Source organism: Chroicocephalus ridibundus, chromosome 7 (assembly GCF_963924245.1).
Source record: "Chroicocephalus ridibundus chromosome 7, bChrRid1.1, whole genome shotgun sequence".
Taxonomy (NCBI): Eukaryota; Metazoa; Chordata; class Aves; order Charadriiformes; family Laridae; genus Chroicocephalus; species Chroicocephalus ridibundus.
In genome coordinates this window covers 5,200,948-5,217,886 of record NC_086290.1, presented here as the reverse complement: position 1 = coordinate 5,217,886, position 16,939 = coordinate 5,200,948, and the positions used below count along the sequence as shown (strand labels likewise).

The 16,939-nt window shown below is 42.1% G+C and overlaps 1 protein-coding gene across 3 annotated transcripts in view; it reads left to right on the top strand.

Annotated features, from left to right (window-relative positions):
• The first annotated feature begins 59 nt into the window (after positions 1-59).
• ARHGAP15 (Rho GTPase activating protein 15) overlaps positions 60-16,939 on the top strand; it is a 339,525-nt gene continuing 322,645 nt past the window's right edge. Inside the window, exons 1-2 of one of the 3 annotated variants that reach the window (XM_063340777.1) lie at positions 60-171; positions 523-583. The gene's annotated coding sequence lies outside the window, so the exon portion shown is untranslated. The other 2 variants (XM_063340778.1, XM_063340776.1) reach the window with 2 other exon arrangements.

Genomic DNA, 16,939 nt, shown 5'->3' with positions numbered 1-16,939 from the left:
GTTTTTTTTTTTTTTTTAGCCACAAACTCTCTCATTCGCTAGAATTTGCCATTTTATAAATCTAAAGTAACAGTGTGGTGAGCGTCACGTTTACTAAAGCTACATTTCAAAATAGCAAAGCAGATTTTGTTGCAAGCTATTTACTTCAGTACTCAAAGGGTTTCATTGAAGGTAAGAAAAGGGAAGTTGTCTTGAGGCTTAGAATTGTAATTCCTTCCCGCATTTCCTTTTAAACCTCATGTTTACCTTCTGCAAAAACTAACCCTCCTTGTTTGTTGCAATTTTAACAGAGGAGCTGCTTTCAGACTTTAAAATTTGGCTTTTTGTCCAATCCGGAAGAGTTTTGCACTAAACCTGGGTGTAAGTCGCTCACTGGTGACATGGTTAGCTTCTGCTCTTGCAGGAAGTGGTTTTATTTTACTTTTTTTTCCTGCTTTCTTTCTATCTTTATGAGCTGTGGGAGATTAACCCAAATGCTGTCTATAGACATGTGACCTAGATGTTTTCCGTTTTTTGAAATAGTTAAAACTGTTGCTGGTTGATGGCAGTTTGAGATGAAACGGCGTCGTCTGTGAGGCTGTAGGTAAGGAGCCTTAAATTCATCTTAATGCAGTTTAAGAAACCAGTTGCTAAAGATTTTTAAAATTATCATAACCGCGTGTATTGTGTGTGCGTTCAATATGGATTACGTTAATTACGCAATTATTTTATATCTGTTGGCATTTGTGAATTTGAAAGCAACGAGCAACAATATAGAGAGTACAGATGTAAAATGATGTTTTAAAGGCAAATTTAGTATTCAGAATCTAGCAAATCTGTTGCATCCCACGCAAGAGGCAACCATATCTGACCCTCTCTGGTATCCCAAACGACTAATCTCTTATCCCTGCCGATACTAATTACTTGTCCCCAAAAGGTAGAAAAAGTTGGTGGCGCTGGGTGGGAAATGAGACTAGATCACGTTTCCCAGCATTTGTCTTTGCCGGGTGCAATTTAGCCCTGTTTGATTAACTGACTTTGCCGCTGGTGACCAAGAGGGAGGCGGTTAGTAGCGGTGGATGCTCTAAGAGTTAGTGAGTAGTAAGGGTAGGTATCTAGTTGATACTTGTTATCACTAGAGACTGCCCTGCTCGGTGTCAAAAAGTTTGGCACCAGTCTATTATTCATTGGTGGTGCTAATAGGAACAGGACATGGGGTGGCATAGAGGACGTTGTACAAAAAATGTCCTTGGTTTGTCTATGGGCTCTCTGAACGCTGTTTCTCGTGGAGACGTCATGGTAGCGTGTTCCCTGCGTGAGGCTGTTTAGATCCAGCCTGATTCCTCCTCTGCCTTGGAGCTGGGCAGAAAGAGGTTGTGTGTCCTGAGTCCCCATCTCACTCGAAGCTTTCTATCAGAAAAGACTGCCGTCAGTGGGCAAACACTCCTTTCTGGCCTTCAGAGCCTGACAAGGAAATAGTAATTTAGGAAGGTGTTCGAATAACACAATATAATGTTTTGATTATGGGCCACATAAAAGAAAGCCAGAATTAGCAAGATTTTTTTCTACGGTGAAGATTTGTTTTCCTGGTAACGTGCAAACTTTGTGACATGGACTCATGTTTGTAACTGATAGCCTTATCGTAAGAAGCAACTTGTTTTTCTTTTGGAAATATGGGTCAGAGTTGAAAGATATCACACGTGGCTTGAAGCTCGTTTTGAAATTGTGCATACTAATTGGAGACAGATTTTAGCGTAGTGTTGTAAGATTACATTTCGAATTTTCTGTACTTTTTGGAGAAAAAAAGCTGTCCCGCCTGCATACACAAATCAGCACAGACAGGGAAATTGTATAAAAAGAACATGTTCTCTTCCTGGGCTGTGTTTCTAGTGGGTTTTATGTTACTGCTGCAATGTCTTAGAGTCATTTGAAATGCATTTTCCACAGAGCTGTGAGATTTAGGAAAGTAGTTTGAATTCTCAGAGTTATTTTTCTTTATTTTCTCCCTTCCCTGCAACTTACCTCTTTGTGTCCAAAGGAAATTATTTTAAAAACAGCATCTCTTGTTCACTTTACCTCTCAATCCAATTACATCTGTAACATACATTTGTTCATTTTCTTTTCCAAATAGAGTGAACAGCTGAAGCATTCTCTGTGTTTTAAAGCTCCTGCTGTACAGTATTATTGGATTACAAAAAAAACTTTGCCGATTTTGGCAGCATTTGTTGTAGAAACTTCCTTTTGCTTTGATACAAGAGATACCCTAGTTTGGAAGAGACACTCCATCTTTTTCTGACCGAGCATCGGTGCGTGACCCCCTTGGTGGTCCCTCTCACCAGGGATAGGATTGCCAGGGCAGCAAAGGAGAGGTCTGTATCAGACCACGGTCTTGGGCATGTTCCTCCTCACCCCGAGCAAGGCAGGAACCAGGAACTAAAATGGTGACAGCGACACATTTGGATTCTTCTCCTGATGTTTGGGTGGCACAACACCACAACCTCCAGTGTGGTGCTAGTTTAATCGAAACAGCTCTACGCAGCCCTAGTTTGGATTTCTCTATCTATTTCTGGTCCCAGAAGTTATTACTTCTTTGCAGTGATGAGCTTCAGGCCAGGCTCTAAAAAGTAGTATCCCATGCAAGCGGGATGGAGGGCCCATCACAATCTCTAGTGCTGTAGTGAGGATGGCTTTGCTGTGCTGCTCGGAGACTTCAGCTCAGTTCTCTGCTAAGGAGTCCCACGGACTTACAGCAGTAGAACCACTGTCTTCTCATGGCCTGTTTCTACTAAGTCACGTGGGGCTTAGTGGGTTGTAGGCAATGTCTTCTGAATGTTTTTCGGGTCACAATTCTGATACTTGCCTACTTTTCTTGACTTTTTTTTTTTAGTTGCCTCTGTGCTGTGTCAGCTTAATCAGTGAGAGTTGCTAACCACTTAACGAGTTGTTAAAGCCTGCATGCTGCTAAAAACTGTCTCTTCATGCTGGAGAAGTCCCTCTCCAACTCCCTTAATTAGAAACCTGAAACATGGCAGTTGTACAGAACATATCCTAATCCTGTATATGTAGGTGCTCTTTGGACTGATCTCTTTTAAAGGCAAAACAAAGCATCACACGAGCTCTACCTTAAGTGTCTACATTCAACTTTTCTCCTGAGTAAGATTTCCACATGGACGCATCAAACCTGTTTCTCAGTGCTACAAAGACAGAAGTGGGTACTGGTGGATACCATTTATGTGAAGATGCTTTGATGGTTTTCCTGGTTTCATTTGTTGATAACGTTAGTCCTGAAGAAAAGAGATGGGATAAAATTTTGGCCCAGCTTCTGACCGTGTATCTTCCATGATAATTCAAGTGCCATTCAGAGCACAACAGTAGATTTCCTTACCTGATTGCACAACCTGCACAGAACTTTATCCATCTTGTGGTGGCTTCCAACAGCTTTTGGCACCATAAAACTAATAGCTGGAATGCCGCCTTAGTCTCAGAGTAGGCTGAAGGATGTGCTGCCTTCAGCTTGCTCCCAACAGCATGCTTCCCTGTGCATTTGGGAACCTGTAAGCTTAATCTCGGTCAGGAGGTACCGGTGTTACCTGCTTCTGAAACCTTCTCATAAGGTTGGTCTGCCTCAACCAGAGGTTTCAATGAATCTTAATTTCACTGACAGCTCTCTTATCAAAATCTGAAGGACAGAGGAGGTTGTTCTTGTGCTGTGCTAGGTGTTAAGTTTGTGCCTTCATGCACTCAGCGTGCTTCTGCCAGTCTTCCCTGTTTCGAGAAATACTATAAAAGGGTTGTTTTGGAGACTCACTACAAAACAAACACTGCTAGCTCCTCGTTTGCACAGGGACTTCCTCATTGTAGACCTATTTTCATTTTAAGAGTGAGACCTCTTATCACAGAGTCTGTGGACTCCCATCATCTTTATTAGAACTTGAAGTACCTTGGGGTGCAAGCTTCCAAGCTGGCTGAAGTAGGAGCAAAAAAAAAAAAAAAAAAAAAGCTATTGGATTGTTTTTTAAGAAGACTGTTTGAATGAGAAAAACAGGCATCAATTTTCTGGGCATGGGTATTTAGATGCTGCAAACTGGCCATGGGGCAGATATAACTCACGCTAGAGCTCAGTCTGTGGACACAGCCAGGTCATGCTGGCGCAGATTTTCAGTGCATTCATGGCTCATGTTGAAGTCACCTGGAAGTGTTGAGGTCTGGCAAGTGTAAAAGTGAATCCTGTTTGTCAGAAACTAAGAAACAAAAATTCATGCATGCTTGAAAATTTTGCCCTTTTTCTCTTCATTTCTTCTCTGTATTTTCATTCACCTTACTTAGCATGAGAAAAAACTCTTTTGGGAATTAAGTAGGTAAGATATCAGAGGGTTATTTAACAGATTTTGGTATTCTCTAAATTAGCTTCTAAACTTCTGGGGGTGTGTGCAAGTTACATAGCAAAATACTAACTCAGTCCACAGATACTTACTGAAGCATTTCTTCAATAATTTAACTAAACGAGTTTGATATTGCTACGGTTAGTGGTTTAAGGTTGTTTAAGACACAACATAACACTTCCTGGTATTTGAGATTGACAGGTATTAAGTCATTCACTTGTAGTTAAGCCGGGTATTGTGGGTTTGTACTGTGGTTTTTCATGAGTATTCCTTCCAAAGCCGGTGCTTGATATACTGAAGAGACACAGTCCTCAAACAGATGAACTTAAGGTGACTTCTGATTCCTTCTCCAAGACATCCATTGGTTTTCAGCACAACTGCAACGTGATAAGAGGGGAGGGGGAGAAAAGGAGGAAGAAAAACCAGAAGTGAATGTGGCTGAGAGCTGAAGAGATGTGCTTTAAGTACGTGCTCGCTCTTTGTTTCTTATTTCTTTTCCTGCCACACCCTGAGCAAAGCCACCAGTGTGTTCGGTGCTGAATCAGATACAGAAGCACCTCTCTGAACCAGATACCCAAGCTCCTCCTAGGCAAGGCATAGCGCTTAGCACCTGTACTTGTTTTTCTGCTGCTCAGGATGTTACTAAACTCTCTTCCTTTGCGGGTGAGGAGGGAAATGACACAGATATTTTGTGAAGACAATTGAAGTCCTGGAGTTCTGTCTCCAAGAGAGTCACGTCCATGGCTGGTGGGTTCGTCAGCAGCCTGCTGGGTGTCAGGATGCTCTCGGCATTTCTGGTGTTTCTGCTGCAGCTGTGGTTCAGGAGACACCTGCTGCTGGGCCAGCCAGATGTCTGCTTGGGACAGTGGAGTTGGAGGAACCGAGCAGTCCACGTTGGGGAACACACCCAAGGCTGGCAGTGTGTCCCACCGGGGGTGGGGGATCCTCAGCCCACGTGGTGGTGTTGGCCAGAGCCAAACCCCTGCCCACATTGCAGGAGAGCCTGATAGTAACACCATGGGCATCCACCGCAAACACCAACAGAAGCCTCCCTGGGCTCTCTGAAGCAAAATGCATTTCTAGCGAATGGCTTTGCTACAAATGAATCAACGTTTTCCACTAGGAAGGTGTTACATCAGACTTCCCAACTGGCTGAGCTGCTCTGACACGTGCTGCCTTTTGTGCTTTGGGCCGAGTAGCGCTGAGGCTTGATCTAGAGAGATTAACGTTTCTATTAGCAGCAGTGCGTTGCATGCTTGGTTACTTTATTAACAAAAAAAGCAAAGTATAGTAACCAGTAGCAATGAGTAACCAAATTCTTGTGATGATTTTTGGACTAGGAAGTGGCGCTGATGCATCCACTCTTCTTGGAGTAGCAAAGGAAGTGGAAACAGCCCAAGTAAAAGTATGTCAGTTCCTCCTTGTTTATTAATCCCTAGGTCATGGCAAAGGCAAGGAGTTCCCCCAGTCTTAGCAGAGGCTTAGAGAAAGCAGTCTCTTCAACCTATTCTTGAATTTCCTTTGGGCAGTCTCGCACTGCCTCTGGATTGAGTAGTTTGAGGTCATACAGACCTGAGACATTCACAATTGCTACGCAGAGATTTTAATTGGAAAACTTCTCTTCTAGTTTTAATTTTCATCTAAAGTTTGTGTGCAAGTAAGCGTAGAGGGGGAATCTATTAAGATGTGGAACAAAAATTGTATAAAATACAAGAATGAAAAAAGTTAAGCGCAGAGATTTCTTACCAGACTTGTATCGTGCACCAAGATACAGATATTTAGGCAGTCATGTAGGTGCACTGTAAGGACATTTTAACTGAGGTACGTAGGACTGCGAGGGCTCACTTGAGCGGAGTGCAGCAATTCCAGCCAACAAGGGGCCTTAGGAGTCCATCAGCTCTGCGTGTTACCACGCTACCTAACAAACCCACAGCCGACAGCAGATGTAATGCTTCTTAAGTATTATTACTCCTAACAATGTTGGGGGCAGATGAATGGCTTCCACTCTTCTCACTGTGACTGTTGGTGGTCGCACGTGGGTCTGGCACCATCACGCACCTGCTGTCACCGCTGCTGACTCTGACCGATCCTACCAAGTGCAGCAGGTCTGTGGTGGGACTGGTGGTGCAGGTGGGCCCTGGTCTCCTAGCCTGCAGAAAGCATGCATACAAGGTTTACAGAGTCATCTTGAACCAATAAAGTTTTCATTGGTCCCTCACAAAACGACGTGTATTTGCAGTAAAATTTTCAGATATGATTAACAGAGCCTGTGCTCAAACTTCTTGCATAATCATAGAAATTATATTTTTGACGCGCACAATACCTGTGGTGTTTCCCCTTTGCTGAAAGCAGACATCTTAGCGACACACTGTGATATCAGGTACTGTCACAGAAAACAAATGCCTTTGTCTTCTCCCCACTTCGCCACGTGGTGCTGAGGAGCAGCGTGGTGGGGCAGGCACTCCTGCCACCTCCTGCTCCGCTCTGGGCCACGGCAGAGGCGGCTGGTGAAGAAAACTAACCGGGGGCCCCACGAAATGCAGAAGAGGGGCTTGCTCAGTGCAAGCCGCAAAGAATTTCCCTTTCTAGTTCCTGCTGTAGCTTAAAAGTTTTCTCCTAAAATTGTAGGTGCTGGCTCTGCTGCGTTTCACAGCAGCGTCTCTTACAAGAGCAGCACCAGGAGCTCTGCAAAGGAAAGTGGGGATGGAGTGTGGGAACAGATTAGAAGTGTCTGGAGCTTTTTTCTTCCCCCCTCAGATGGGAAGTGGGAGCAGTGAGAAGAAGTAAGGGAGCAGCTGCAGGATCACAGCACAAGAACTGCTGCAGACATGTATGGAGGAAGATTGAGAGAGGGTAGGAGGGACTGTTTCATGTGCACAGCACAGGGAACCGAACCTTATCCTGGGGAGTTGGGATGGAGGGGGGTCTTGCTGTCCAAATAAGGGGCAAGCCTTTTGTCATAGGCCCTCCTGAGGCAGGCAGTGTCAGAAAGATAATTTTATTATAAGTCTGAAATAAAAAAGAAAGAAATTTATTGTAAGTTTCCTTTATTTTTTTAATTTGTTTTTAAATTCTGAGAAGCTTTAAAGCCTTTCCTATTCAATAATTTCAGTATCTCAGTTTGACAGACTTGTCTTTGTAGGACGGTGGGTGTATGGATCTGCAAAATGGATTAAGAACATGGCAAATGTGCATTTAAACTACTAAGTTGAGGGACTTTAAGATGCTCTAAGAGATTAAAACAACAGCCACCGCTTCTCCAAAGGCTTAACAGAGCTCTCAAGGCGGCCTTTGTTTCTAGTGCAGGGGATGCTATTGCTGCAGGAACTAAGGACCAGGAGGCAAACGGAGGCATGATTTCCAACTGTTCCCAGTGTTCAGCAACGCTGAACTGATTTGGAGGTAGAGTGGGATAAAACTTGCGTGTAGTCTTACTGAGTGATGATCGTGAGGTGCTTTCTCTGCCGTGGAGCAACCAGGGGAGCATGGGCACGTACACGAATGTGGTTCAGGTCATAAATGTGCCACCGGAGCTGGCCTTGCTATAGGTTGTTTATATAGTCGCTGTCAAATTGAAACTGAAATTTCTGTTGGCAAAGCTGTGGAATTTAAACTTACAGGAAGTTTGCTTCTTTGGCTATTTGCAGCAAGCTTTCAGGCGTTTAAAAAATATTTTTCTAATACATCAGTTTGTCTTGTGGCACTAACTCTTCCACTTCTCCAGAGAGTTTGGGCTGTTCCAAAATTACCATTGCCACATGTCTAGTTCAGGTAAGCGTGGAAAGTTTGGATGAATATCCGAATCTCTGTGAGGAGAAGTTCTGCAAAATTGAGCTGGAAGTATTTCAAGCAGTCTTACTTTGAAATTTCTGTCACTTCTGCTTCTGCTTGTATCTGTAAATACTGCAAGAATAACCTTTCCCATAGTATCTCATCACTTCAGATCTGGCAACATTAAAAGTAACAACACTTTTCTGAACATTTAGGCTATAGGAACAGATTTCTTTCAAGCACCGGAGAAAATTTGTGATTCTTATGTGATCTTCCTAGGGAAAACATTGGAACCTTTTTATTCAGAATTAGGCAGCTTTAAACTAGAAGTTACTGCGTGACAAGCATCACATGCAGGTGTAAAATGCGTTCAGAGGTGGTCAGTCTTACCTGTGGTCGTTAGAAAGACACGATTCTGATCTTTACTCATCTGCAGTACATAAATGTATAGCAGGAAGGAAGGAGGTGGAAGGAAATGATCTTTTCCTTACCTGACAGGTGAGGGCAGGTCAGGAGCAACCACGCAGCACTCCTCTGGGCCCCTCTAGCGCTGCTCAGGTCTTATTTGGCGTTAAATCAATTGCGTTTTTATAAACTTTTATGATGCTGGGAACTATTTGCTGTCATTGGTCTAAAGACTAAACCATACTCATTCTGCTGTACAGTGTTGTAGGATGCGTTAGAAGTGTTACATATCAGATGGTATTCATAGGTTTTTTGGTTTTGTTTTTTTTTTTAATACTGTGTATATATGACCAATATTCATCATATGAAGGATTGTAGACTAGCTTGCACAGCATGGAAAGTGGAGGCAGGTGTCGTGGATCAGATGCACTCCAGAAAGAAATGAAACGCGGTGCCAGCAGGAAGACCTAGAAGTAGCAATTTTTCCCAGGCATGTTCTTTTACATATTCAACTGAATTTCTACTATGGACGACTGTTCCCAGAACATATGCAGGCCAAACTGTACACAAAGGATACTTTTAGCTTCAAGTTCTACTTGAAACTGAGATATTAAATTGACATAGGAGTGGCGAAAATAGACTCCATTATGCTATCCCATATGATACATTGGGACAGACGAACTTTTGAAACAGCTGTTACCTTTCCTGAGACCTTCACATGTAATATAATTAAGAAACTAAGTGATGCAAGAAAAGACATGACCATATGCAGTCACTTGCTGACTCGAAGAAGCTCTTTTATCCCATTGCATGTATTTTTGTTGTTTCCAATAATATACTAACGGTATTTCCTAGTGAGCTTGTATTTGTGCAAGGAAGTCCTGTAGATAGCAGGTCATGGAGGATTACAGGGTTAGGGTCGGATCTCTGGTCATTAAATATGGATGTGAAGAGTTTGTGTTTGTACCTACACAACTTTGGAGTAGTAACTCTCTCCCATTCTCTTCTTTTTCTAATTCTCAGGGCATTTCTATCCAGATAGGAAAGCATTTCCAGAGATAGCGCATCTCTGCCCCTGTAGGGTACAAGTAGCTTTTCCAGACCCCAGTTTTACTTCTTCATCTGATTCTGCTATTTTTAAAGATCTACGTACAGCAGGGAACAGACCCTGGGGCCTTCAGCTATCATCTTCTACAAAATTTCAGAATGACACAAAGGAGGAGCTTAGCTCCCTGCTTAAATCCTCATTGATAGCCATTGCATAGCTATTCCGATTTTCTGTCTTCGTGTCTCTCTTCATCCAATCATTGGGACAAATCGAGCAACAGCTTGTAAAGGTTAATACTATTTCCACTGAAATGGTATATTTGGTTAAGCTATTTTGCCACCATCTGCTAGAAAGTGGGACTCTTTATCAGCCTTCTATTATTTTATTTTATTCTTTTAATTTTTTTATTGTGTAAGGTGTTATTGCTAGTTGAAAAAAATAGCAGTAAGCCACTCATATTTTTAGCACTGCGGTCAATGCGCAGGAAATCACTGAAGCATCAAACTGCAACAGTCTGTACGTTATTGTGCGGTGTCGACTCCGCACCCATGCGGGTCTGTGACGTATTTTAAGTGGAGAATCATATATTCCTTATATGCATGGTAACTACCGGGAACGAGAAATGAAGTACTGCGTTTTAACACTTTAATTCTTTGGATCTCAGTCACCAAAGCTACCTTAGAGTATGTTCTTAGACCCAAGATTAAACAACGTAGTTACTGCTGTACAATGGTGCAGGTCTGTGCCTTCCCTTTTTCAGTCTGTTATAAAATGTTAGCCCATACCTGGCTCCAGAATGCAATAATTGCCTTGGCTTTCCTCCTTGGCTGTGCCTGATGTTATTTTTGCATTGCTGTAACTCCCTGTGAACCCGAGATCAGGATCAGGCCTTTTAGACCTGTCAGGAACAGCATGTCCAGTATTGCACAAACTAGGAAGAAATTATTTTAAATGATAACATGCTTTGTTCCTACTGGATATTAAGGTGGTACGTGAGATTTCAATCATGAGAATTACGCAGTTATTAACCAACTGTTGTTGTAAAATATAACCCTATCTTAATATAAAAGAATAAAACATAAAGGTTGAAATGGTCATCATATCAAAGATCAAGTTAAAATCTCAAGGATAATAGATTCTTTAGCCTAAGAGTTGTTTAACGATGGTGCTTGAAAATGTCTTACTACATCTATTGGGCTACTACCTAGGAAGTTTGCTATGATTTGGGCCAAGTTTTGTCAAGAAATAGGTGCATCCTTCACGGAGACTGAATTATGTACCTCAGAGCATAAATAAAATTGTGAATAATGTGCTGAACAGCATATTCCACACGTGGTAAGAGAGAAACACTGGACAGTGAGCTATTGCTACAAACAAATGAGAAAAGATGTTTTACGCTTCTCTTTGACCCCAGGAGAGGCATGGGTAACTGTACAGGTAAATTAGAGTTGCCTGAAGAACTCTGCGGGCCTTTTCTGCTTTTATCTGCAGAAAGTTCTCAAATACCAGACTAGAAAAGGGTGATTAAAAAGGCTGCCTTTAGAAACATGAGGTAAGATGACCTCTGTGGTCCTTGGTCAGTGTGTTGTCTGTTCTGAGAGACACCACTGAAAGCCTAATACGGCAACAGGTAAAGAAATTAAAAGGAGATATGATAATTAATGCCAATGAGTATGGTTTTTGTAGGACTTGGCATGTATCAACTAACTCACTGATGTTTGCTGATGAGATTGCAAGTTTGGTTGATAAGGGAAACTGTGCTGTTGAGTTTAGGACGTTTAACATTTTACTGAACTCAGCACCAAATTCTGTTTTATTGTCTATCTGATATAAAAGGATAAAACTGCAGTAAAGACCCAGGCAATGTTGATGTAGTGTCATTTCTGATCTCCTACTTTGACCAGAGAGGTGACCGATGGGTGAAATTAATGCTACTTCCTAAGTACAAATTATTCCAGGCTGGATGACATCTTTCTGCGAAGGAAAAGGCACAGGAATGTTACATCTGCTTCGTATTTTCATTACAATGGATTTTTCTGTTTTTCTAGTACTCAGATAAACTGGCTTCAGGACTCTTCTGGGCACCAGCCCAGGACACCATATCCCTTTGCTGTTTGTGTCCGTGCCCTGGGCGCAGATGTGTGATGTGTTAGCTGTGAGAGCAGCGTGGTGGGGGTGGCTGGAAAAAAAATACGGAGCAGAGTGCAGATAAGAATAATTGAAAAAAAGCTATCTGGCAGTTTACTTGTTATCCCCTCGCTTTACCTATAGGTTTTTTCACCTGTCCCCCTTTATTTCCACCAGTTGTGTGTTTAAGCACTTACTGCCCCTGAGCTGTACTTCAGCAGAGATAACAAACAGTGTAGCAAAGGCTAAGAGCAAAACCCAACAGCAGAAATATTTGCGTAGGTGTGTTGATTTTAAACACTTCTTTCACAGGCACAGCAATACGTTTTCTCCTTTACAAGAATGCTCTGACTCACCACGTGTGTGGTATTAGCTTGTTTTTTTGTTTGTTATCTCCTGCTTCCTCTTCCATTTTTATGGTTTTTCAGGCTCACAGGTCTACCGTAATGATGAACCTAGTGCTGATTTTTATTCTTTTGAAATATTGTCGCGTTAGGTTTCAATGGATGCTCTTCATGTACACGATGCTCTTTAGCAGAAGAATGGAATTAGTGAATGTAACAAGATGCACTTTAATTTTGAAGTGTTTTCACATGACTATGTCGAGCACTTTCATGTTCATAATGCTTCTGACTTGATAGTGGTAAATATGTCATAAGGAGTGAAGTTGGACATTAAAATCTTACCGAAAATTATAGATAATGTATTTAATCTCATAATCTTGAAAAAAAATGCAATGAATTCTATTAATTATGGATAGATATTTTTTTTTTCCTTTCTTGGATAACTTGCTACAACTGCTACTTGGTACAAGTTGCTAATGAATTAGCATTTGCATTCTGTCTTTCACTGAATGTAGCTGTAGGAAACATAGGCATAGCTCAAGCCAAAATTTAGAAATAGTGCTACCCTCTTTTTTCTTGAAGAACTAATACTTTGCTTTGCTTTGCTTCGCTTTGCTTTGCTTCGTAGAAAACCTAGATACTAACTTTAACGACACCATACCAAAACTCATGACATAAATTTCCTGGGTAATAATAGTCAGTCCACTCATTATATGACCAATTTCTGGACAAAGCAACACGCCAAATTGGATCTAAAACCTGATAAATGTGATATGAAACTTCCTCTAGCTCCATGGGCTGTTGTAGGAGGGGAGTACCAGAAAATATAATTAAGCTACCAAAGACATATGAATGGCAGTGAGGCAAAACAGTTCACTTTCCTAATTTCTGCAAAAAGCTAAAAAGCATATTTTTCCTATTTTCATGGAAATTAAAAATAGCAAAAGGAAGGGTTTTTTGTTTTGTTTTGTTTTTCATTGGAAACGTAACTCTGTTACTTTGCTTCCCTTATTATCCCCTTTCTCTTTTTGAAGGGAAAGGGCAGAAAAGTATTTTTTCCCTTCAAAGAAAAATTAGAACTAATTTAAATATTTTCACTGTTATCAAGCATCAAGGTTTCGTGAAAACAGTGTTTTTAAAAGAAATGTTACAAAAACTGTTGTTGAACATAGCTTTGCCAAGGCGCAGCACTTTCTGAGGAAGACTGAGATCTGATCTCTGCAATTTGCTGTGTTACTCTCTTGACCCGGGCCTGATTCTCAGAACTGGGATGGCTTTACGGCATGTACAGATTTGCATCCGCAATAACCTTTCTGTATTTCACCTCTCTAACACTCATTACTTCCAAACCACGTGTTTGAAAGTCAACTGTACGTTTAGAAATCGAGGTTTTAGGATCTTAACTGTTGATCTGCCAGGCATGTAAAATGTCTCTTGACTATTTAGCAGCCGCCTCACACCTGTAGTTGTCTGAGCTCTGGCTCCAGTTCAACCAGATGCTCTACGGGGATGCTGTGCAGCTTGCTGAAGCAGGCTTGTCTCCCCTCCGAGCATCCCAAACACATGGACCAATTCATGGGAAAAGCAATTGCAAGTGTTGACCCACTGAGGCCGATAATTTAATTAAAAGCATGAACCCCTTCTTCCCTTAGTGCGGGCTTTTGAACTCCTGAAGGTATCTCCAAAAGTGGCTGTGTGTGTAGGACCGAATTGATTTTGCTGTCCCAGCCAGAAAGGTGATTTTGTCCTTTCAGATCAGTGGTGTTTCTTGACCCATGACTAAACTGATCTACCCGCCCTCCAGAAATTAAAGTTCTTCTTTCTCACATCCAATGTGATCTTTTTTTTTCTCCACCCTAGGAATCAGTTTTCCCTTCCTGTATCATCCATCCAACCTCACGTCAAGGATTTTTCCTGTACCTGTACCGTTCCCTGACTTTTCCCCACTCTTATCCAACCTGACGCTTCTGTTCCACAGAGCTGCAAACCAGCTACTTCCAAGAGGGTTTTTCAGGGTGTTCCCCTGTTGCCCTTCTCTTAGGGCAATGCCTTAAACTTGTGCTGCTCCTTTGCTCCAGGAAGCCTATAAACAACAGGAAGGGGAGGGGGGAAAAGTCTGTCTTAGTTTAATGCCTTTCTCCAGCAAATCAACCGTAGGAGGTTTCAGAACTAAAATTTATATCCAGATGCTAACTATTTGCCAAAAGGCAAATTAGCTAATTATATAATGAACATGGAGTGCCTCACAAGCAGTTGCACAGGGCTTGGCAGCTCTGCCTTCCAAAGTAAGTGAAACGAATTCCCCTGCAAAACCGGCCCAAACTTGGCCCTGGTGCTGCTAATAACAGTTTGGAAGCACTAAATCGTAAAAACGTCAGATAGGATCCTTTTTCTGTTTTCTGTCAATATTTTTATCTGTTTCCTGACTGTATTCCTCTCTGGTATTTTTTAGAATTAAAAAAAAAAAAAAATTAAAAAAAAGAGGACCCAACATACCACCAAATTTTTCTTGCAAATGTGAACGCAGTGCCGTTGCGTTTGTGGAGCTCATATTCAGGGTGCCATCTACTGGCACGTAGGGCAGATACCGCTGTCGGGAGTCTTAATGGAGTTTGGGCAGCGAAGGATTTGTACCTGGAAATCCTAAGGGAGCAACTTTTGTAACTTGTACGTTTCCTTTATATTCTGCAAGATCTCTTTCACATTCAGCAGGGTCTCACCATGCTCTACACTAAGACAAATAAAATCTGGTGGTGGAAATGTTGAAGTTTCTTTTTTTTTTCTTTTCTTTTCTTGGGGTTGCGGTAATTTTAGTGCCTCAGAGGATCTCCTTGTAGTAGTCTGATGTCAGTGGATTAGTCCCAATTTGGGGGAAAATTAACTAAGGTTCAATGAGAGTAGAGTAAAAATTTTCAGAAGACACATCATGAACTCACTGTGCTCCTACTCGAGATCCAGGGCATGACTTTGTCGTATTATTAAACTTTTTTACAGCACATTATGTACTGCCAACAGCAGACAGACACTACCTGATTAAAACTCATAGTGCTCCCAAGAAGAGATATGTCAGAGTTTTACAGGTGGGAGATTTCAGAAGAAAATCTGAGAGATGTGCTCCAGCCAAACATTGGATCGGTGACAGAGCCAGTGTTGCTCTCGTCTCTCGAGTCTGATCAGCTCTCCAGCCTGGAGCCTACTGAAAATCTGTTGAGAAGGAAATTTGGTTTGATACCAATGTGAAATACAGAATGGTTTGACTCTCCAAGTTTAGAATGTGGAAAAAAATCATTTCCTGCTTACTGCTGCTGCAGACCTTGCTGCCAAAATGGCAACGCGTCCCTATGACATGGGTTTGAGTGGTGACTCCTCTGAAGGGTGGTGAGAAGTGTCTCAGAGAGGAAGAGTACACAGTGTGGTCTCCTAAAGGTCCACGTAAAGAGTTTTCCCCAGTGTCACACACCAGCTCTGGGGCAGAAATAGACAAGCACACTCCCGAGTAGCAGGAAACAGCTTTAGTGAAATTTTTCTCTTCTCTTTCTGTGGTTCGGCTTCTGTAGGGATCCTTGAGTAACTAATTCAATGCAGGAAACAGCCACCGAGCATAAGCTTTACTATTGGTTTTACTAAAGTTAGTGTTTCTATCATAGCATGCAACGTTGAGTGAATAATGGCTAATATTGAAGCACTTCCCTCTTCAAGCGGTGTGTTTCTTCACTTTTCCATATCTCTGGCTGTTTGTGTTTAAATCCCCCTGAAGATATTCAAAAGCCATCTGGACTTGATCATGGGCAACCAACTCTAGGTTGTCCTGCTTGAGCAGGGGGGGTTTGGACCAAATGAGCTCCAGAGGTCTCTTACGACCTCAACCATTCCATGACTACATGATCTCTCATTATTGCCATCTGTATCTAAGGCAGTTTCCTGTAAGCAATTGATTTATTAGGGCCAGGAGAGGGTGAAGTTGAGAGCTGTGTCCTTCTATGAGCACAATGCCCTGTGGTCCTGCCCGGAGATGTGCAGCAACGCTCCTCATCTTCCTCTCCCACCTTCACTCCGGCACCATATCCTCCCCTGCTCTGATGCCTTCATAGAAACGGGCTCTCTTGAAATCAGGGAATGTCATCTTTTAGCGTCGCCAGATGTTAGAAAAAGTCGTCTTTTCAAGTCCATTTGGAAAATGATGATTTTCAATAGTTTATATTATAACTACACTTAAAATGGATTACCCCGGCTCCATAGCTGGGAAACCAGCAATTCCAGCTTATATAGTATCTCTTCCTCACACATTTTCTCATACGGTTACATAGCGATATAAATAGCAAGTTTTCTTATGACTCTTAGCTTATTACTTCACCCACAATTTACGTGTAGTGCTAGGGTGAACTAGGGGGAGGGTAATAGAGCACGCGTTGTACATCACTGTCCTGATGTTTGTACAGGAAATATGAAGCAGCTCTTGCTGGTGGAGGCAGGAGACAAGAGGTTGAACTCTAGCAGCACTGCTAGAGAAGAATATCATTCCGTACAAGTTCCCCTGATCCCTCCAGGGGTTTGAGAGCTGATGGGCTCAGCCATTTCTCCATTTCAAAATGTTAAAAATGAACGGAGAAACAAAAATCCCACCTGTGCTGTTGGTAGAATTGTTAAAACTAAGGGAAATTTTCTTAGATCTGGGCTTGAATCTAGGACACTAGCAGGGTTGCAGCATGGGCCTGTGATGCACTTGTAACACGCGTGTATTGAACTGTGGAGGTAAGATATGTTAATTGGCTTCACAGCATGTCGTTTTCCTTTGCAAGATTTCAAATGTGTAGCGTGAGCAGGGCCAAAGACAAAGTGTAGTGGCTGCCAGCTGGACGTGACAGAGGCTTAGAGGGAGATTA